This window comes from Camelina sativa, chromosome 12 (assembly GCF_030686135.1).
Source record: "Camelina sativa cultivar CO46 ecotype springtype chromosome 12, ASM3068613v1".
Classification (NCBI taxonomy): Eukaryota; Viridiplantae; Streptophyta; class Magnoliopsida; order Brassicales; family Brassicaceae; genus Camelina; species Camelina sativa.
Genome location: NC_141891.1, coordinates 26590580 through 26611818, shown reverse-complemented (window position 1 = coordinate 26611818; position 21239 = coordinate 26590580). Strand labels below are relative to the sequence as shown.

General features: G+C 39.1%; 1 non-coding gene and 1 pseudogene across 1 annotated transcript; both read left to right on the top strand.

Moving 5' to 3' along the window:
- The first annotated feature begins 13472 nt into the window (after nt 1-13472).
- On the top strand, nt 13473-13579 carry LOC147930931 (small nucleolar RNA R71). Its single transcript, XR_015576715.1, has one exon. It is a non-coding gene; the product is annotated as a small nucleolar RNA R71 (small nucleolar RNA).
- A 3777-nt stretch (nt 13580-17356) lies between these two features.
- On the top strand, nt 17357-17457 carry LOC147930930 (small nucleolar RNA R71; annotated as a pseudogene).
- The last annotated feature ends 3782 nt before the right edge of the window (nt 17458-21239 follow it).

Sequence of the window (21239 nt, the reverse complement as noted above, 5' to 3'; positions counted from 1 at the left end):
TAAGCAATGTTTTCTTGGTTTTAGCCTGTTTTGGGACAAAATGGGTATAAGTGGCTTTTAAACTCTCCACATCTATCTCAAACTCTTATAATTAGTTAGTTGCATTGGATTAAGACACATTTTAACCCCATAAACACTAACATAGCTGTTTACAGCTTCTAAGCAATGTTTTCTTGGTTTTAATCTGTTTTGGGACAAAATGGTTATAAGTGGCTTTTAAACTCTCCACATCTATCTCAAACTCTTATACTTAGTTAGTTGCATTGGATTAAGACACATTTTAACCCCATAAACACTAACATAGCTGTTTACAGCTACTAAGCAATGTTTTCTTGGTTTTAGCCTGTTTTGGGACAAAATGGGTATATGTGGCTTTTAAACTCTCCACATCTATCTCAAACTCTTATAATTAGTTAGTTGCATTGGATTAAGACACATTTTAACCCCATAAACACTAACATAGTTGTTTACAGCTTCTAAGCAATGTTTTCTTGGTTTTAGCCTGTTTTGGGACAAAATGGTTATAAGTGGCTTTTAAACTCTCCACATCTATCTCAAACTCTTATACTTAGTTAGTTGCATTGGATTAAGACACATTTTAACCCCATAAACACTAACATAGCTGTTTACAGCTACTAAGCAATGTTTTCTTGGTTTTAGCCTGTTTTGGGACAAAATGGGTATAAGTGGCTTTTAAACTCTTCACATCTATCTCAAACTCTTATACTTAGTTAGTTGCATTGGATTAAGACACATTTTAACCCCATAAACACTAACATAGCTGTTTACAACTTCTAAGCAATGTTTTCTTGGTTTTAGCCTGTTTTGGGACAAAATGGGTATAAGTGGCTTTTAAACTCTCCACATCTATCTCAAACTCTTATAATTAGTTAGTTGCATTGGATTAAGACACATTTTAACCCCAATAACACTAACATAGCTGTTTACAGCTTCTAAGCAATGTTTTCTTGGTTTTAACCTGTTTTGGGACAAAATGGTTATAAGTGGCTTTTAAACTCTCCACATCTATCTCAAACTGTTATACTTAGTTTGTTGCATTGGATTAAGACACATTTTAACCCCATAAACACTAACATAGCTGTTTACAGCTACTAAGCAATGTTTTCTTGGTTTTAGCCTGTTTTGGGACAAAATGGTTATAAGTGGCTTTTAAACTCTCCACATCTATCTCAAAGTCTTATACTTAGTTAGTTGCATTGAATTAAGACACATTTTAACCCCATAAACACTAACATAGCTGTTTACAGCTACTAAGCAATGTTTTCTTGCTGTTAGCCTGTTTTGGGACAAAATGGGTATAAGTGGCTTTTAAACTCTCCACATCTATCTCAAAGTCTTATAATTAGTTAGTTGCATTGGATTAAGACACAATTTAACCCCATAAACACTAGCATAGCTGTTTACAGCTACTAAGCAATGTTTTCTTGCTGTTAGCCTGTTTTGGGACAAAATGGGTATAAGTGGCTTTTAAACTCTCCACATCTATCTCAAACTCTTATAATTAGTTAGTTGCATTGGATTAAGACACATTTTAACCCCAGAAACACTAACATAGCTGTTTCCAACTTCTAAGCATGTTTTCTTGGTTTTAACCTGTTTTGGCACAAAATGGGTATAAGTGGCTTTTAAACTCTCCACATCTATCTCAAACTCTTATACTTAGTTAGTTGCATTGGATTAAGACACATTTTAACCCCATAAACACTAACATAGCTGTTTACAGCTACTAAGCAATGTTTTCTTGCTGTTAGCCTGTTTTGGGACAAAATGGGTATAAGTGGCTTTTAAACTCTCCACATCTATCTCAAACTCTTATACTTAGTTAGTTGCATTGGATTAAGACACATTTTAACCCCATAAACACTAACATAGCTGTTTACAGCTACTAAGCAATGTTTTCTTGGTTTTAGCCTGTTTTGGGACAAAATGGTTATAAGTTGCTTTTAAACTCTCCACATCTATCTCAAAGTCTTATAATTAGTTAGTTGCATTGGATTAAGACACATTTTAACCCCATAAACACTAGCATAGCTGTTTACAGCTACTAAGCAATGTTTTCTTGCTGTTAGCCTGTTTTGGGACAAAATGGGTATAAGTGGCTTTTAAACTCTCCACATCTATCTCAAACTCTTATAATTAGTTAGTTGCATTGGCTTAAGGCACATTTTAACCCCATAAACACTAACATAGCTGTTTACAGCTTCTAAGCAATGTTTTCTTGGTTTTAACCTGTTTTGGGACAAAATGGTTATAAGTGGCTTTTAAACTCTCCACATCTATCTCAAACTCTTATACTTAGTTAGTTGCATTGGATTAAGACACATTTTAACCCCATAAACACTAACATAGCTGTTTACAGCTACTAAGCAATGTTTTCTAGCTGTTAGCCTGTTTTGGGACAAAATGGGTATAAGTGGCTTTTAAACTCTCAACATCTATCTCAAACTCTTATAATTAGTTAGTTGCATTGGATTAAGACACATTTTAACCCCATAAACACTAACATAGCTGTTTACAGCTTCTAAGCAATGTTTTCTTGGTTTTAGCCTGTTTTGGGACAAAATGGGTATAAGTGGCTTTTAAACTCTCCACATCTATCTCAAACTCTTATAATTAGTTAGTTGCATTGGATTAAGACACATTTTAACCCCATAAACACTAACATAGCTGTTTAGAGCTACTAAGCAATGTTTTCTTGCTGTTAGCCTGTTTTGGGACAAAATGGGTATAAGTGGCTTTTAAACTCTCCATATCTATCTCAAACTCTTATAATTAGTTAGTTGCATTGGATTAAGACACATTTTAACCCCATGAACACTAACATAGCTGTTTACAGCTTCTAAGCAATGTTTTCTTGGTTTTAACCTGTTTTGGGACAAAATGGTTATAAGTGGCTTTTAAACTCTCCACATCTATCTCAAACTCTTATACTTAGTTAGTTGCATTGGATTAAGACAGATTTTAACCCCATAAACACTAACATAGCTGTTTACAGCTACTAAGCAATGTTTTCTTGCTGTTAGCCTGTTTTGGGACAAAATGGGTATAAGTGGCTTTTAAACTCTCCACATCTATCTCAAAGTCTTATAATTAGTTAGTTGCATTGGATTAAGACACATTTTAACCCCATAAACACTAGCATAGCTGTTTACAGCTACTAAGCAATGTTTTCTTGCTGTTAGCCTGTTTTGGGACAAAATGGGTATAAGTGGCTTTTAAACTCTCCACATCTATCTCAAACTCTTATAATTAGTTAGTTGCATTGGATTAATACACATTTTAACCCCATAAACACTAACATAGCTGTTTACAGCTTCTAAGCAATGTTTTCTTGGTTTTAGCCTTTTTTGGGACAAAATGGTTATAAGTGGCTTTTAAACTCTCCACATCTATCTCAAACTATCTCAAACTCTTGTCATTAGTTAGTTGCATTGGATTAAGACACATTTTAATCCCATAAACACTAACATAGCTGTTTACAACTTCTAAGCAATGTTTTCTTAGTTTTAACCTGTTTTGGGACAAAATGTGTATAAGTGGCTTTTAAACTCTCCACATCTATCTCAAACTCTTATAATTAGTTAATTGCATTGGAGTAAGACACATTTTAACCCCATAAACACTAACATAGCTGTTTACAGTAAGCAATGTTTTCTTGGTTTTAGCCTGTTTTGGGACAAATGGGTATAAGTCGCTTTTAAACTCTCCACATCTATCTTAAACTCTTATAATTAGTTAGTTGCATTGGATTAAGACACATTCTAACCCCATAAACACTAACATCGCTGTTTACAGCTTCTAAGCAATGTTTTCTTGGTTTTAACCTATTTAGGGACAAAATGGTTATGAGTGGCTTTTAAACTCTCCACATCTATCTCAAACTCTTATACTTAGTTAGTTGCATTGGATTAAGACACATTTTAACCCCATAAACACTAACATAGCTGTTTACAGCTACTAAGCAATGTTTTCTTGGTTTTAACCTGTTTTGGGACAAAATGGTTATAAGTGGCTTTTAAACTCTACACATCTATCTCAAACTCTTATACTTAGTTAGTTGCATTGGATTAAGACACATTTTAACCCCATAAACACTAACATAGCTGTTTACAGCTACTAAGCAATGTTTTCTTGGTTTTAGCCTGTTTTGGGACAAAATGGGTATATGTGGCTTTTAAACTCTCCACATCTATCTCAAACTCTTATAATTAGTTAGTTGCATTGGATTAAGATACATTTTAACCCCATAAACACTAACATAGTTGTTTACAGCTTCTAAGCAATGTTTTCTTGGTTTTAGCCTGTTTTGGGACAAAATGGTTATAAGTGGCTTTTAAACTCTCCACATCTATCTCAAACTCTTATACTTAGTTAGTTGCATTGGATTAAGACACATTTTAACCCCATAAACACTAACATAGCTGTTTACAGCTACTAAGCAATGTTTTCTTGGTTTTAGCCTGTTTTGGGACAAAATGGGTATAAGTGGCTTTTAAACTCTTCACATCTATCTAAAACTCTTATACTTAGTTAGTTGCATTGGATTAAGACACATTTTAACCCCATAAACACTAACATAGCTGTTTACAACTTCTAAGCAATGTTTTCTTGGTTTTAGCCTGTTTTGGGACAAAATGGGTATAAGTGGCTTTTAAACTCTCCACATCTATCTCAAACTCTTATAATTAGTTAGTTGCATTGGATTAAGACACATTTTAACCCCATAAACACTAACATAGCTGTTTACAGCTTCTAAGCAATGTTTTCTTGGTTTTAACCTGTTTTGGGACAAAATGGTTATAAGTGGCTTTTAAACTCTCCACATCTATCTCAAACTCTTATACTTAGTTAGTTGCATTGGATTAAGACACATTTTAACCCCATAAACACTAACATAGCTGTTTACAGCTACTAAGCAATGTTTTCTTGGTTTTAGCCTGTTTTGGGACAAAATGGTTATAAGTGGCTTTTAAACTCTCCACATCTATCTCAAACTCTTATACTTAGTTAGTTGCATTGGATTAAGACACATTTTAACCCCATAAACACTAACATAGCTGTTTACAGCTACTAAGCAATGTTTTCTTGCTGTTAGCCTGTTTTGGGACAAAATGGGTATAAGTGAAACATGTATTTTGTGTTGTGGTGAATGGTGAATGTGTGTGAAAGTGTAATGATATGGAATGATGGTGGGTGTTTCAATTCCCCTTATGCAGTTGCAGTATAAGAGGTGTCAATCCAGTCTGAGTGCTTGTGAACAATCAAGATGTGCATATGATTCTAAGTTAAGCCAAATATGATGATGATTGTCTGTCACTAACAATCCTATGATGATAATGATAAAATGCAGAAAATAAATTACAAGAGCTAAGAACTAGATGCAAATAAAACAGAATGATTATGAACTAAGAACAGAAACAGAAACTGTAAACACTAGATAAGAACTAATGCAAGACTAGTGATGAACTAGATGCTAAGTGAATGCAATGGAAATTAAACAGAAATGAAACAAGACAAACACAGATCATAAACAAGAGTTCTGGGGATGAACTCGAGCAGCACTCGACCGAGTGTAGGTCGAGTGAGTGGTCGAGCTAGACAAATCCGGGAAAACAGAGCAATGCAATAAAAACAGAGTAAAGATAACACAGATCAAACAGCAAGCAAATAACAAGATTAAGACTTTAAAATCAATAAACAAAGAAGGTTCCTGAGGATGGATTCATGGGATAAACTAACCATTGTGGTAATCTAACTTGATCAACAAATCTCAAGCAATGCTATGAGCTAACCTCTAGACATATTAATCTAAGACAAGTCTCTCCCACTCTCATGGTCAAGAGACAATCAAACCTATGCAATCCTAGACTTGCTCTCACAATGAAAAGAATCTACACAAGCAGGCATTAAGCAATACATCTCAAACCAAACAAGACCTCTAATCTCTTAGCAAGCCTAATGGTAAGCTCTAGATCTAGCCTTATCTATGCTTCTTAAACATTGGTGTGATGCCAAAAAGCTTGAGATCAGATCCTACCCTCTCAGATATAGAATCAGCATTAAGAACATCTAGCCTAGAAGAGATCTACAACAATCAAGCTTGATCAAATCAGATATACCACAAGATCAATCTATCCTAACCCATCCTCAAGATCCTAAGAAGACTACTCACAACAAGACATGATCAAACAAATCATAAACCCAGAAATCATTGAAACTTGCATGATTAGAAAGATAAGATTAAGATCTACAACTTTAAAGAAGAAATCAAACTCAGATTCTCAATACTTAGAAAGTTATTCAACCAACAAGTATGAGGAAATTCTTCTTTTTTAAGTACAAGATCTAAAAAGAAAATAAAAATCAAAAGGAATAAAATTCCTTAAAAGGCAAAAACTAGGTTTAAAATATCTGAAAAGCTGACTAAAAATCTAGATTAAAACTTGGTTCAGGTGGCTGCAGTACAAGTCCTTATATAGTGGGGGAGGTGGAAGCCCTAAAAATGGGAAAAGTCAAAGTGGTCCACACATCGGTCAACTCGACCAGTGCTCGGTCGAGCTGGGGGTCGAGCTGGCTTCTCTTGTGCAAATCCACACGGTCGAGTCCATCTCCCACTCGGTCGAGTGCTTGGTCGAGCTGGACTCCGGATTCCCTGTTCTTCAGCCTTAACTCCCTTGTTTCCTCTTCATGATTGCTTCACATCTCTTCTCCATTGCTTCCATGCTCCTTAAGCTCCAAAATCACCTGTTTATGCATGAAAAGATGCAAATGCAATGCAACTACACTATAATGCATGATTAGTCCTAAAACTGCACAATAATGGTGAGAATGGATAGAAAAAGATGCAAAAGATGTGAATAAACTAAGGGAAAACATGGTAAAATATATGAACATCAACACCCCCAAACTTAGTCTTTGCTTGCCCTCAAGCAAATAAACAAGACATAAGAAGGTAAGTGAGGTTTAAAAGTGGGATCTCAGCTCCTAAAGCTTGCAAATAGACCATCTATAATCAATGTCCAAGTTACTAGTACTAGAATGCAAGGTGAAGAGCTATACTTAAAAACTTTAGACAAGCACATCACAACCTTTACTGATTTGAGCCTTAGATATTCACATGCATTCAAATCAACCATTTCCTTTAACATTCATTAATCAAGAACATGAATCAATTCTATGCAATGCTTAAACTCATTTGGCTTGGTAATAAAGGGTTTTAGAGACAATGATGGTCTCTTTTCAGAGTGGGGCTTGTCAATATCAAGGTTCTCTCATTAAAAATGGATTGAGCTTTAGAAGAATGCTAAAGGTAAGAACACCTAAACTCATACAAGAATAAAACCTTGTCTACCCAAAGGCACCCAAAGTGTTTATCCTAACAATCTAAACCCAAATGATCCTAGTGCTACCCTTTAACTTCTTCTTTTCTCTTTAACCCTTTTCTCTTTTGGTTTTCAAGTCTTAGGAGAGGTTTCTTACTTGATCTTTCTAGTGGGATGGGGGATTCTTATTGATTGCTATGGTTCTCTTTTCTTCTTATTCTTAAGACATTTAAGCTTTTTGCTAAACTGCTCTTTGCTTTCTTTTCTTTTTCTTTTGACTAGAACCATCTTAGATAATACTTTCTTACTTCCCATCCTTTCACTAGACATTAGCTTTCACTTAAACACATTCCTCTCCTAAAGACTCTACCCTTTTTTCTTTCTCTTTTCTTTCTTTCCTTCTTATAACAGCCAAGTCCCAAACCCAACAAGTGAACTACCTAGTCCTATCTAGTTTGAAAAATGCAAACTAGAACTACACAAGGTCTTACTCTTGTCAGTTCAAACCTAACACTTTCTACCAAGCTCAATCCCAAAAAAGCCTCACACACACAAGAATAAACATGGCTTGAAAGAAGGTTTTGGTTTAGGGGTAGGGAAACTGATTTAAAAGTGAAATCAGCTACTTGGATCAACAAGAGTGGTAAAAAGGAGAAAGATGATCCAAATATGTATGTGGTATCCATGAGTTTAATGCAATGCATACAATGATAATTAAAAGTCAATATTAGGTTCTTATAGATAGGAAATGGAATCAAATCACAACATGCTTCAATTTAGACCAAATGCAATGCAGGAATTCAAGGCTTGGTTCAGTCTTATGCTTCTAACCACTCAACTAGCATCAAAGTACTAATAACTTGGGCATTGATCCTAGTCTAGTGAATAAAGCAAGCTAACAAGGAAATACTCATCATAGATCCCTAATGCAAATATTATACAATTCTACATGAAACATGCTAAACAAGATCCTAATATGCAATGCAAACTACATGAACACTCTTTTTTTATGAAGATTTTTTCAAAATTTTTCAAATTTTTATGGTTTTTCTATGCCTTAGATGCTAATGCAAGTGCTAACATGATGATGATAAAAATTTGAAATAAGAACACAAAACACAACATCAAATGCTATCTAGAACCCTCCCCCAAACTTAAATCACACAGTCCCTTGTGTGAAAAAGTTGTGAGAGGTTTCAAGACTTAAACACAAAACAAAACACACATCAAATGCAATGGTATAAACAATGGTAAGGTGATGATGGTACCTTAGGGATTGTGGAAGAAGTTGTCCACATCCATCTGCATGCTATCATAGGAGTAGTTGGGGTCAGGCTGGTGGCTTGGAGAAGGACTTTGGGGCAGCTCGACTATAGAAACCGACCGGGACTCGGTCGAGTGCGTGTCCGAGTGGGGGGGGGTCGAGCTGGGTTGCGTGTCTCCAAATCTTGAGTCTGGTACTGCTGGTACTGCTGGTAGAGTGTGGGATCCATAAAGTATTGGGGTGGGAAGGGTGGGTAATGTGGATAACCTGGATAAGCAGCTGGAGGTGGGAAGCCATAAGGTGGTCTGGGAAGGTGCTCGGCCGAGTGCATCGGAGGTGCTCGGTCGAGTGGGTGCTCGAGTGACCCGGTCGAGTGCCTCGAAAACTGATGTTCGCGGGTACTTGAGCTCCTTTTCCTCTGATTTGGCTCATACATTGAAGCCCTAGCTGGTTCCACAGGTTCCCCAATCCTTGAAAGTGCTCTAGTTGAGCTGCTTCTCCTCAAAGGGCTTGAATGTTGGATAGGAGATGAGTTTCCACTCTTCAGCTCAGCAATCTCCTTCTTCAAGCCTTTGATGGACTTAGCCATGTTGGTCACCTTCTTCTTGAGCTTATCAAACCTTTTCCCATTCCACTTGTTCCATCTTTGCAAGAGAGTCAGCCTCTTTGCATTCTCCCTCACTCCTCTACTATCTCTTGGGTTTGGCTCATAGTCTTCAAAGTAGAACTGTTGCTCTCCATCAGCTACTTGTGCATTCCCAGCTTCCTCCACTCTAGACTGAATCACTCCATCAAACCAATGCTCCTCAGCTGGCCAAAAATCAATGTTGGCTCCTTCTTGAATGGTGGTGAGCTCTTGGTTAGGCAAAATGATTTGCTTTTTCCCAAGTGTTGGAAGCTCAAAGTTGAATATGTGGTTCCCTTGATGCTTCTCCTTGGCTAGGATGAGAGTGGAGGTAAGGTAGCTTGAATCTATCCATCTTGGTAAGACCCTTTCTCCTCTAAGTTGGATGTTAGCAGCTTGAAGGATTGGAGTGATGATGCCTCCAATGGTAAGTGCTCCTCTTGAACCCTTGGTCTCAAGCTTGCCTACCCAACTCCTCAAATAAATCATGTGGTCTATCAATACCATAGCAAGATCAGTCTCCACAGTGCTACCAAGGATGATGGTTCCATTTCTTGCTTGAAGAAGAACTCCATTGAGAGCCAAGTCAATCATCTTCAGCTCTCCCTCATTGATGTTTCCAGTCTCCTTTCTTGCAAAGAAAGTATTGGCAAGAGCCTTATGGTAATACCTCAAGACTGGGCTCCTAATCCTTGAGCTCTTGGAGCTGGAGGATGAGTAATACTTGTTATCCACAATGGTCTCCCATACAGCAAACAATTCTTCTCTTGGAACCATCATGCTCCTATGGCTCCCAACCTCAAAACCAAACACATCAGCCAGCTTCTTCAATGAAAGCTCATGCTTCTTCCCTTTGATGGTGAAGGAGATATGACCAGCTCCTACTTCAGCATATTTCCTCAAGTATTGGTGCAGCTTGACAGTGGCTAGGAACTCACAGCTTTCCTCTCTATACCCTTCCATGCAAAGTCCCATGAACTTGGTAAGGCTGCTCTTCTCAAAAAGACATTCCACATCTTCATCAATAGCAAGCTTCTCCATAGTCTCCTTGTGTGGATACCTAGTTCCCAGGAACTCCATCCTCATGAAAGCATCATAAATCTGCCTCTTTGTCAGCCCACAAGACTCAGCTTCTCCATCATCCCTCAATTCTCCTTCTTCTTCATACATCTCCTCACTTTCATCTTCACTCACTTCCTCAACTTCAACAGCTGGCCTCTTCCCTTTGGCCTTGTGTTTCCTCATAAACTCATTAAGAGTAGGCTCTCTTTCCTCCTCACTCTCAGTCCTTTCAGGATCTTCCTCAACAGATTCTCTTCTTGGAAACGGCGATTGGCTCGACCGACTGCTCAAACCAGCACTCGGTCGAGTGGTCGATCGAGTGGCCCGTCGAGTGACTCTCCCAGCTTCTCTTCTTGATTCAAGGTCAGCATCACGACGTTCCATGGAGCTTGCAGCGGTTTTGTGAGACTTCTTGGTGATCTTAGAAGATATTTTCAAAAAAGAAACTGAAGGGAAATAGACTCAAAGCTCAAAGTTAATAGGTTAGTGATCCAAAAACTTGAAAGAACAAAACTAGAGCAAGAGATGAACTTTGAGAGAGATCTTAGAGCTTGAATTTAAATGTTTTGAGCAAGTGAGAGAATGTGAGAGGCATAGGATCGTGCAAGGGCTATTTAAAGAAGCTAAGGGGACAAGAAAACAAGGGTGGAGCGTCCTTACATTTCAAATTTGAATTGGGAATCTTTGACTTGCTTTCTGGCTGCCACTCGACCCCACACTCGACCAGCACGTGGTCGAGCTCCTTGACCAATTTTGAAATTTCAAAATTTTTCTCCTTGTTCTTCCCTCCACTCGATCATTCTAGAAGAATGGGAGTCGAATGGGCCTCAATTAGTGTCCAGCTCGGCCGAGTACCTCTTGTTTTGTGGTCGAGTGGGCCTGCGAGCCTTCTTCTCCATGTCCACATTTCTCCTTACTCAACTATATTCTTATTAAAAAGCCTGTCCAACAAAAACATAAAACAAAACACATCAAAACTACTAAGAAATTAAACCATATGTACAAGGGATACCTTAGGGACTTCCTCCCTAGTGAGCTTGTTTATAGTCACTAAGCTTGACTTTGGTTTCCATCTTAACTTTGGTTCAAGTACCAAGGAGGTGATGAAATCCTCCCTGGAACCTCTTGGTCACTGTGAAGTTGATCCTTGATCACCTCACCCTTAGCACACAAACCATATTTCTTCTTAAATTTGAGCCTTGGCCTTGTTCTCCTCAAAGACCTCTTATTCAGTCTGACTTGGAGGTCCTCAACCATACTAGTCAGCTCCTGAACTGACCTCTTAAGCTTCTCAACAGAATCCTCTTGAAGTGGGAACTCAGCCTTTGGGGTTGCCTTATCACCTAAACTTCCTTGACCTCCTTTGTCTTTGATAGTGAAGGGCTGGTCATCAATGGTAGGAAGGTTTGTTGGATTGTGGATATTGAACTTCATAACCACATCTTCAGCTATGTTCAAGGTCACAAGACCCTCCTTCACATCAATAACTGCTCCAACAGTAGCTAAGAATGGCCTCCCTAACAAGATTGGATCTTCAGGCTCTTTGCCCATCTCTATCACCACAAAGTCAGTGTGAATCCTTGCTTTCCCTATCTTGAGTGGGACATTCTCCAACCTCCCAACTACCTCTCTATTTGTCCCATCAGCTAGAAGCACATGGACATTGGTAGATTTGAAATCAGTTCTCCCTAGCTTTTGAGCTATGGAGTATGGCATCACACTTGTTGAAGCTCCCAAATCACAAAGGCACTGATTGTAGTGAAGGTAGTTGATAGTGCAGGGCAGATAAAAAGGTCCAGGATCCTTAAGCTTTATTGGAATGATCACTCCTCCAAGGTCCTCAAGATCCTTCTCATCTTGAGCTTCAGCCCTCTTACTAGACATATCAAGCAAAAAAATTTTGTAGAGAGGATATGGCTCATACTGTTCCAAGGCAGGTCCTCTCTCCTCTTCTTGGTAAGCTATGATGATCTCTTGAATGGCTGACACTTGTTCCTCCTTCTCAACCAAAGCTTCTTCTTTCAAAACCCTCTCTTCCTCTTGTTGCCTAGCCAACATCTCCTTTTTCTCAATGATTTCCTTCAATTCCCTAATCTTCTGTGCTTTGAAACGCCCAGGAAATGGTAGTGGAGGCTTGTAAGCAGGAGGAATGTACTTAGCAGGCTTGACAGCTTCGGAGTCTTCAGCTCGGTCGACCACTCGAGCATGCACTCGATCGAGTGTGTGGTCGAGCTGCTGGTCGAGTTCTCCTGCGAGCTCCTGTTGCTTTGCACAGATGTCACTTGGGGCTTCAGTAACTGATGAATTCCCCCAAACTTGGACTTCACTGTCCTCAGTGACTTCTTCCTCTTGAAGTAGGATGGCTTTGGCTGTGAACTCCCTTGGATTTTGAACAGCTTTTCCAGGGAGTTGGGTGGGTTTTGGAGCTGAAGTAGATGCTATGTTGCTCTCCATGTACTTCACTCTAGAGTTAAGTCCTTCAAACTTCATGTTCAGGTCATTATACTGGGATGTAAGCCGTTGGTTTAGCTCAGCAAACTGCTTGGCTTCCTCAATCTTCCCTTGTGTTTGACCAATCAACAGCTGCTGAATCATAGCTCTAAGGTCTTGTTCTTGGCCTTGGTTAGTCTGAAACCCTGGTGGGGGACACAACTGGGGCTGGAACACCTGCTGCTGTTGTTTGGGGATATAGTTTTGGAACCCTTGAGGTTGTTGAGGCTGTTGAGGAGGGTAAACTTGATCTTGTGGATTAGCCACATTGGTGCTCCTATAAGATAGGTTGTTGTTCTTGAAACCACCTTGATTGTAGCCCTTGAATCCACCTTGGTTTTGCATATAGCAAAGCTCAGCAAACTCATTCTCCCCCTCTTGAACTGGAGCTTCTTCTTCACCAATGAAGTGAATAGATTTGGACTGGCTAAGGAGTATCTTGTCAAGTTTCTCATTGACCATCTTCAGATCCTTCTTGTACTTGTCCTCTTGATCAGTTGAGGAACTCCTTATGGTCCTATCATAATCTTCATTATAATTGCCATCTGACTGAGCAAGATTCTCTACTAACTCCCAGCCTTCATCCACATGCTTGTTGAGGAAGTTTCCATTGGAGGCTGTGTCAAGAAGCATTCTGAACTTTGGAAGCACTCCTCTATACAATGTGCTCAACAATGACTCCATACTGAAACCATGATGAGGGCATTGAGTCTGGTAGCCCTTGAATCTTTCCCAAGCTTCACAAAAGCTCTCATTGTTCCTTTGAGCAAATCCAGAGATCTCATTCCTCAGCCTTGCTGTCTGAATAATAAGCAATTGAAATTAAAAGAGTAAAGAGGGAGTTCAAGAAATTCTTCTCTCAAAGCAGATCTCTTTCTCTCCAAAGCTCTCAAAATCTCACAGGGTTGCAGAAAAATAAAACTCTCTAGAATAAAACTTAAGAGTTTGGAAAACCTAAAAACTATATATATATGTCCTAAAACACGTCATGGACTTATGTTGCAAATATGGAAAACTTTGGGGCAGATTTGTAAATTTTCCAAAACTTGGGTCTTGAGTCGGCAGAGATGAGTGTCGATCGATGCCTCCTATCTTGGTGTCGGTCAACGCTCCTGCTTTCATCCGAGACCAAATTGATTCTTCAAGATTTATGCTCCAAAACATCCAAATTGCTCCATTTTGCTCCTTCCATGCTAAAAACCTGTAAAGACTCAAAAACAATCTAGAAAACAAATCAAAAGACTCTAAAAGACTTCTTATATCATGGTTAAAAACCATAAAAACCATGATATATCAACTCCCCCAGACTTAGCCTTTGCTTGCCCTCAAGCAAAACAGAAACTTAGACCTGTGAAAGAGGTTTGAAAACTGGGAACTCACTCAACTGCATAATGATTCTTATTTGCACTCTTCATTTACCTGACTCAAGAACTTACTACTTATACTAAACCATGATAAGCATCAACATTCCTTACTCAAATCCCACAATCCTTTGGAATCTCTGAAATCTCCATTGTCATCTCATTAGTCAATATTAAAGCACAAATAAGGTGAATTCTTACCTTGGGTGTATTGATCAGTGACATATGGACTCTCTTCAGGCCAAGACATTCTTCTTACATCTCCTTTCCTCTCCCTTTTCTCACTTCCATTTTTTTTCTTTTCTCTCTTTTCTTATTTTTTTTTTCTTCTAATCAAAGGTGTAAGCGAATACCGGGGTCATCGGTAATTTACCTACCCCTCACTTCCAAGCTTTGTGTGATCATTTGACTCAAGAGTAGAATAATGAGGTCACTGGTAATTTACCTACCTCTCTAAACTGATCAAAATCATTTCATCTTTTATTCTTTTTTTTTCTGATTTTTTTTCTTAAAGCACTGAAGGGAAGAGAGAGGGGAGACATACTTTGAAAAATTGCACTGTCTTGTATGGCCCAAAGAAGAAGTCTAGTCCACTGATTTTCAACCCCAAAGTAAGAGATTAAGTCCGGTTAAAATCCTAATAAAGGTTGAGACAACGTTAGATCAATCAGATATCCATTGAATAAGGGCTTTCAGGATTGTTGATAAGGCTCATAGTCTTTCTAAGCTTCAGTTCTGAGATCAAGCATAAACAAATAATCATTAGAGTGTTAGCCAAATAAGAGAAATCATTAATCAAGATCATAATTCCCAAAGACAAAAAGAAAAAATTTGAAAAATTTGACTCAAACTTTATGGTTTTGACTGACACAACTGAAACTCAAAAACAGAAAATATAGTTAGTAACTAACCTCCCCCAGACTTAAACAACACTGTCCCCAGTGTTATCAAGTAAGAGGAAAGCAAAAATAAAATAAAATAAATAAAAATCAAAAGCAAAAGAAAAAGAAAAACCTACCAGTGGGTTGCCTCCCACTAAGCGCTTGTTTTCAGTCATTAGCTTGACTGTGTTGGAGCTCATGCATCTGGAGGATCAGAACATGGCATTGAAGTCTTCTTCATCCAAGGTGGTGTATAAGCTTTAGGTGCATGAGGCTTGCCAAGGATGTGAGAAATAGGATCAGTGTGGGATTTAGGGATGGGATTGCTTCTCTTATGCCCTGCAAAATCATCAACAGAAGAAACAAGCGCTCTACGATAATCTCGTGGCTTGGTTAACTGTAAAACAGTTTTTGTAGCTTTGAAGGTCTTATTGATGATAGGAGGAAGTTTAGGAGAAGGAGATGCATACCTTGGCCTTACCTGAGGGCTCTGGAGTGTGGAGTGGGAGACTTTCTGTTTGGGAATAGGTTTCTGACTTGGAGCATCAGTTTTGGAGCTGTTCTGTCTCGGTCGTGGAGGGGTGTCGATCGATACCCTCTTGGTGGCATCGATCAACACTGAGCCTGATGCTCGTGTTGCAGAAACTTTTTCAACAGAAAAAGTCTGTCCATCAATAGTAGAAGCCCTCCTCAGCTTATCCATCTCGAAATTCAAACTCAAACCATCCACATTTAGTGCTATGTGTCCCTTCTTCACATCAATGATGGCACCAGCTGTAGCCAAGAAAGATCTTCCTAAGATGAGAGGATCTTTAGGCTCTTGATCATACTTCAGCACCACAAAGTCAGTGGGAATCATGAAGTTGCCAACCTTAACTGGAATATCCTCTAAAACACCTTCAGGAGTTCTTCGGGAGCGATCAGCCAAGATAAGAGAAATCTGAGTTGGCTTGAATTCTGTCATCCCAAGTCTCACAACAACAGAATGTGGCATCAAGTTGATGCTAGAACCAAGGTCACAAAGTGAGTGTGCAAACCTTCCTGTAGAGATAGAGCAATCAAGAACAAAGCTTCCAGGATCTGGTAACTTCTTAGCAGTCTTACATTGAATGATTGCACTCACTTCCTTAGAGACAACCAACTCCTGCTTCTTCTCTTTCTTCCTCTGTACAGGCTGGTTCAACAGAATTGCACTAACATCTTTTGTAAGAAGTGCTCCTTCTTCAGGGCTCAAACCATTGGATACCATTCTCCTCACATACCGCTTAAGAGGTGGTGAAAGCTTTACTGCATCAATTAAAGGCATCTCAATCATTACCTTGTCCATCATTGCTTTGCATCTAGCTTCCTCCATCTCTTGCTTAGACTTTCTTGGCTTGGGAAAAGGAACCTTTGGCTTGTATATCCTCTCAACTGTTGAAACTTGAGATTTCGCAGCTTTTGGTTCCGTCTGAGATGAGTGTCGATCGATACCCAGGTGGTGTCGATCGATGCCATCATCTGGATCCGACAGATTGGCCGATTTTTCTCCTTGTTCTGCAGAAAAAATTTCACCATCATCTTCATCTCTCACTGATATGGCATTGCAAGCATGTCTGGGGTTTGACTCAGTTCTTGCTGTAAGATAATTCTCTTGCCTTTTTACAGACCCAGCAGTCTGTGCAACTTGAACTTCCAGCTTCTTAACATGAACATTTAATGCTTCTATCTTCCCATTCAGCTCAGTGTAGACATTTTCAATCTTTCCATTGAATGTCACTGTCAGATTCTCTTGTCCCTGAAGAATCTGCTCGAGCATGGCTTCCATTCTACTCTCAGAAGAAGTCTGTGGAGGCGGAGACTGATAGGATGAGTTCCCATAAGTCCTTGTGAAGTTGCTCCCTTGTTGCTGCTTCTGGTAGTCCGGTTTGGGAATGTAGCCTGAAGAGTTCCCACTGTAAGGCCTGTGGCCTTGCTGATTGCCAAATCTCTGACCTTGATTGCCATATACAAAGTTGACATCTGCTTCTTCATTCCCAGTCTCAGGTTGTGGCTCAAATGATTCAACTTCAGCAGCAAAGTGAACTGATTTCTTACCAACCAGGAGATTATGAACTGAATCAAGCTTAGCATTAACAGAAGCTAGCTGGTTTGCATCAAATCCTCCATGCAATCTCTTCCTTTCAGCATCTGCTCTCTTAGTACTATTGCTAGCAGCTAAGTTCTCAATCAACAATTCAGCATCTTCTGGCATTCTTGTCTTGAAATTTCCATGACTTGCAGCATCTAAAGCCAACTGATACTCCCAGTCACACCCTCTGAAGAAGATACTTAGCAGTTGAACTCTTGAGAAACCATGGTGTGGACAGTCCCTTTGGTAAGCCTTGAATCTCACCCAAGCTGCTTTGAAAGCTTCATCTGGTCTCTGCTTGAAGGAAGACAGCTTGACTCTCAACTCATCTGACATTGCATCATCATAGAAGTGGTTGAGAAAGGCCACCTTGACATCACGCCAGCTTGTCAATGATCCAGGAGGCAGCTGTTTCAACCACTGAGATGCCTCTCCTGCAAGTGAGTAAGGGAAAAGTTTGCAGAAGATGTAGTCCTCAGTTATCCCATTAGCCTTGATGCTAGTCACCAGATCCTCAAAATGCTCAATGTGATCCAAAGGCTTCTCATTGGGCAAAGCAGAGAAAGGTCTCTGCCCAACTAGTTGAAAGTATGCAGGTTTCAACTCAAAATCATTCCTCTGAAAAGGGGGAGGAACAATAGCAGACCGGTTCTCATACACCAGATCAGCCCGATTGTAGTCAGCAATGGTCCTGATCAGATCCCGGTTGTTCTCCTGTCGTCGAACAGGGTTCTGTACGTGGTTGGCAGCTCCACGCACGTCTGCAGGTTGGTGTCGATCGATGCCACTTTTTATTTTTATTTTTTTTTTCTGAATAATAAGCAATTGAAATTAAAAGAGTAAAGAGGGAGTTCAAGAAATTCTTCTCTCAAAGCAGATCTCTTTCTCTCCAAAGCTCTCAAAATCTCACAGGGTTGCAGAAAAATAAAACTCTCTAGAATAAAACTTAAGAGTTTGGAAAACCTAAAAACTATATATATATGTCCTAAAACACGTCATGGATTTATGTTGCAAATATGGAAAACTTTGGGGCAGATTTGTAAATTTTCCAAAACTTGGGTCTTGAGTCGGCAGAGATGAGTGTCGATCGATGCCTCCTATCTTGGTGTCGGTCGACGCTCCTGCTTTCATCCGAGACCAAATTGATTCTTCAAGATTTATGCTCCAAAACATCCAAATTGCTCCATTTTGCTCCTTCCATGCTAAAAACCTGTAAAGACTCAAAAACAATCTAGAAAACAAATCAAAAGACTCTAAAAGACTTCTTATATCATGGTTAAAAACCACAAAAACCATGATATATCACTGTCCTAGCATTGGAGAAGAACTTGGCCAAGAAAGCCTTCTTACATTGGTCCCAAGTAGTGATAGCACCAGTGGGCAGAGTCTTCTCCCATAAATGAGCCTTGTCCCCAAGAGAGAAAGGGAACAACCTCAGCTTGAAACCATCTTCACTTACTCCATTGATCTTGGTAAGACCACAAATCCTGTCAAACTCATCAAGATGATCAAGTGGATCCTCCATAGGCAATCCATGAAACTTATTGGCCTGAATCATTGAAATCAATCCACTCTTGATCTCAAAGTTGTTATTGGCAACTGTTGGTGGTACAATGCCAGCTCTTTGGTTGTGTGTGTTGGGTGCATCTCCAGCACCAATATGTCTTGGTCTCTGAACCTGATCTTGCTGATCCATAGCTACTGGAACCTCTTGTTGTTGCTGAACAACTCTCTTCTTCTTGGATCCCAAACCCTTGTTCAACTTGTTGATGCTGTCACTATGCCTTAGAAGATTGTCCTTTCCTTTGGACCTTGTGTGCATCAACGAACGCAAACGATTTTTCCCGAGCAAGCGACTGAGCACAGGCTCAAGTAGGAAGGTAGGGCGACTGGAAAAAGAGGCTTACAGAGATCCGGGGTCTGGCTCGATCAAGTGCTCGAGCACTACTCGGTCGAGTGGTGGTCGAGTGACTGGTCGAGTGGTACCTAAAATGGAACTTCAACCCCAAACACAAGATTCAAGTGCAGAAACTTCACAAATGTATACAAGAACTTAATCTTAGACTAATATGGATCCTAAATGTCACAAAAACTAACTCAAACAGGCAACGGCGCCAAATTGAAACATGTATTTTTGTGTTGTGGTGAATGGTGAATGTGTGTGAAAGTGTAATGATATGGAATGATGGTGGGTGTTTCAATCCCCCTTATGCAGTTGCAGTATAAGAGGTGTCAATCCAGTCTGAGTGCTTGTGAACAATCAAGATGTGCATATGATTCTAAGTTAAGCCAAATATGATGATGATTGTCTGTCACTAACAATCCTATGATGATAATGATAAAATGCAGAAAATAAATTACAAGAGCTAAGAACTAAATGCAAATAAAACAGAATGATTATGAACTAAGAACAGAAACAGAAACTGTAAACACTAGATAAGAACTAATGCAAGACTAGTGATGAACTAGATGCTAAGTGAATGCAATGGAAATTAAACAGAAATGAAACAAGACAAACACAGATCATAAACAAGAGTTCTGGGGATGAACTCGAGCAGCACTCGACCGAGTGTAGGTCGAGTGAGTGGTCGAGCTAGACAAATCCGGGAAAACAGAGCAATGCAATAAAAACAGAGTAAAGATAACACAGATCAAACAGCAAGCAAATAACAAGATTAAGACTTTAAAATCAATAAACAAAGAAGGTTCCTGAGGATGGATTCATGGGATAAACTAACCATTGTGGTAATCTAACTTGATCAACAAATCTCAAGCAATGCTATGAGCTAACCTCTAGACATATTAATCTAAGACAAGTCTCTCCCACTCTCATGGTCAAGAGACAATCAAACCTATGCAATCCTAGACTTGCTCTCACAATGAAAAGAATCTACACAAGCAGGCATTAAGCAATACATCTCAAACCAAACAAGACCTCTAATCTCTTAGCAAGCCTAATGGTAAGCTCTAGATCTAGCCTTATCTATGCTTCTTAAACATTGGTGTGATGCCAAAAAGCTTGAGATCAGATCCTACCCTCTCAGATATAGAATCAGCATTAAGAACATCTAGCCTAGAAGAGATCTACAACAATCAAGCTTGATCAAATCAGATATACCACAAGATCAATCTATCCTAACCCATCCTCAAGATCCTAAGAAGACTACTCACAACAAGACATGATCAAACAAATCATAAACCCAGAAATCATTGAAACTTGCATGATTAGAAAGATAAGATTAAGATCTACAACTTTAAAGAAGAAATCAAACTCAGATTCTCAATACTTAGAAAGTTATTCAACCAACAAGTATGAGGAAATTCTTCTTTTTTAAGTACAAGATCTAAAAAGAAAATAAAAATCAAAAGGAATAAAATTCCTTAAAAGGCAAAAACTAGGTTTAAAATATCTGAAAAGCTGACTAAAAATCTAGATTAAAACTTGGTTCAGGTGGCTGCAGTACAAGTCCTTATATAGTGGGGGAGGTGGAAGCCCTAAAAATGGGAAAAGTCAAAGTGGTCCACGCATCGGTCAACTCGACCAGTGCTCGGTCGAGCTGGGGGTCGAGCTGGCTTCTCTTGTGCAAATCCACACGGTCGAGTCCATCTCCCACTCGGTCGAGTGCTTGGTCGAGCTGGACTCCGGATTCCCTGTTCTTCAGCCTTAACTCCCTTGTTTCCTCTTCATGATTGCTTCACATCTCTTCTCCATTGCTTCCATGCTCCTTAAGCTCCAAAATCACCTGTTTATGCATGAAAAGATGCAAATGCAATGCAACTACACTATAATGCATGATTAGTCCTAAAACTGCACAATAATGGTGAGAATGGATAGAAAAAGATGCAAAAGATGTGAATAAACTAAGGGAAAACATGGTAAAATATATGAACATCAACACCCCCAAACTTAGTCTTTGCTTGCCCTCAAGCAAATAAACAAGACATAAGAAGGTAAGTGAGGTTTATAATTAGTTAGTTGCATTGGATTAATACACATTTTAACCCCATAAACACTAACATAGCTGTTTACAGCTTCTAAGCAATGTTTTCTTGCTTTTAGCCTTTTTTGGGACAAAATGGTTATAAGTGGCTTTTAAACTCTC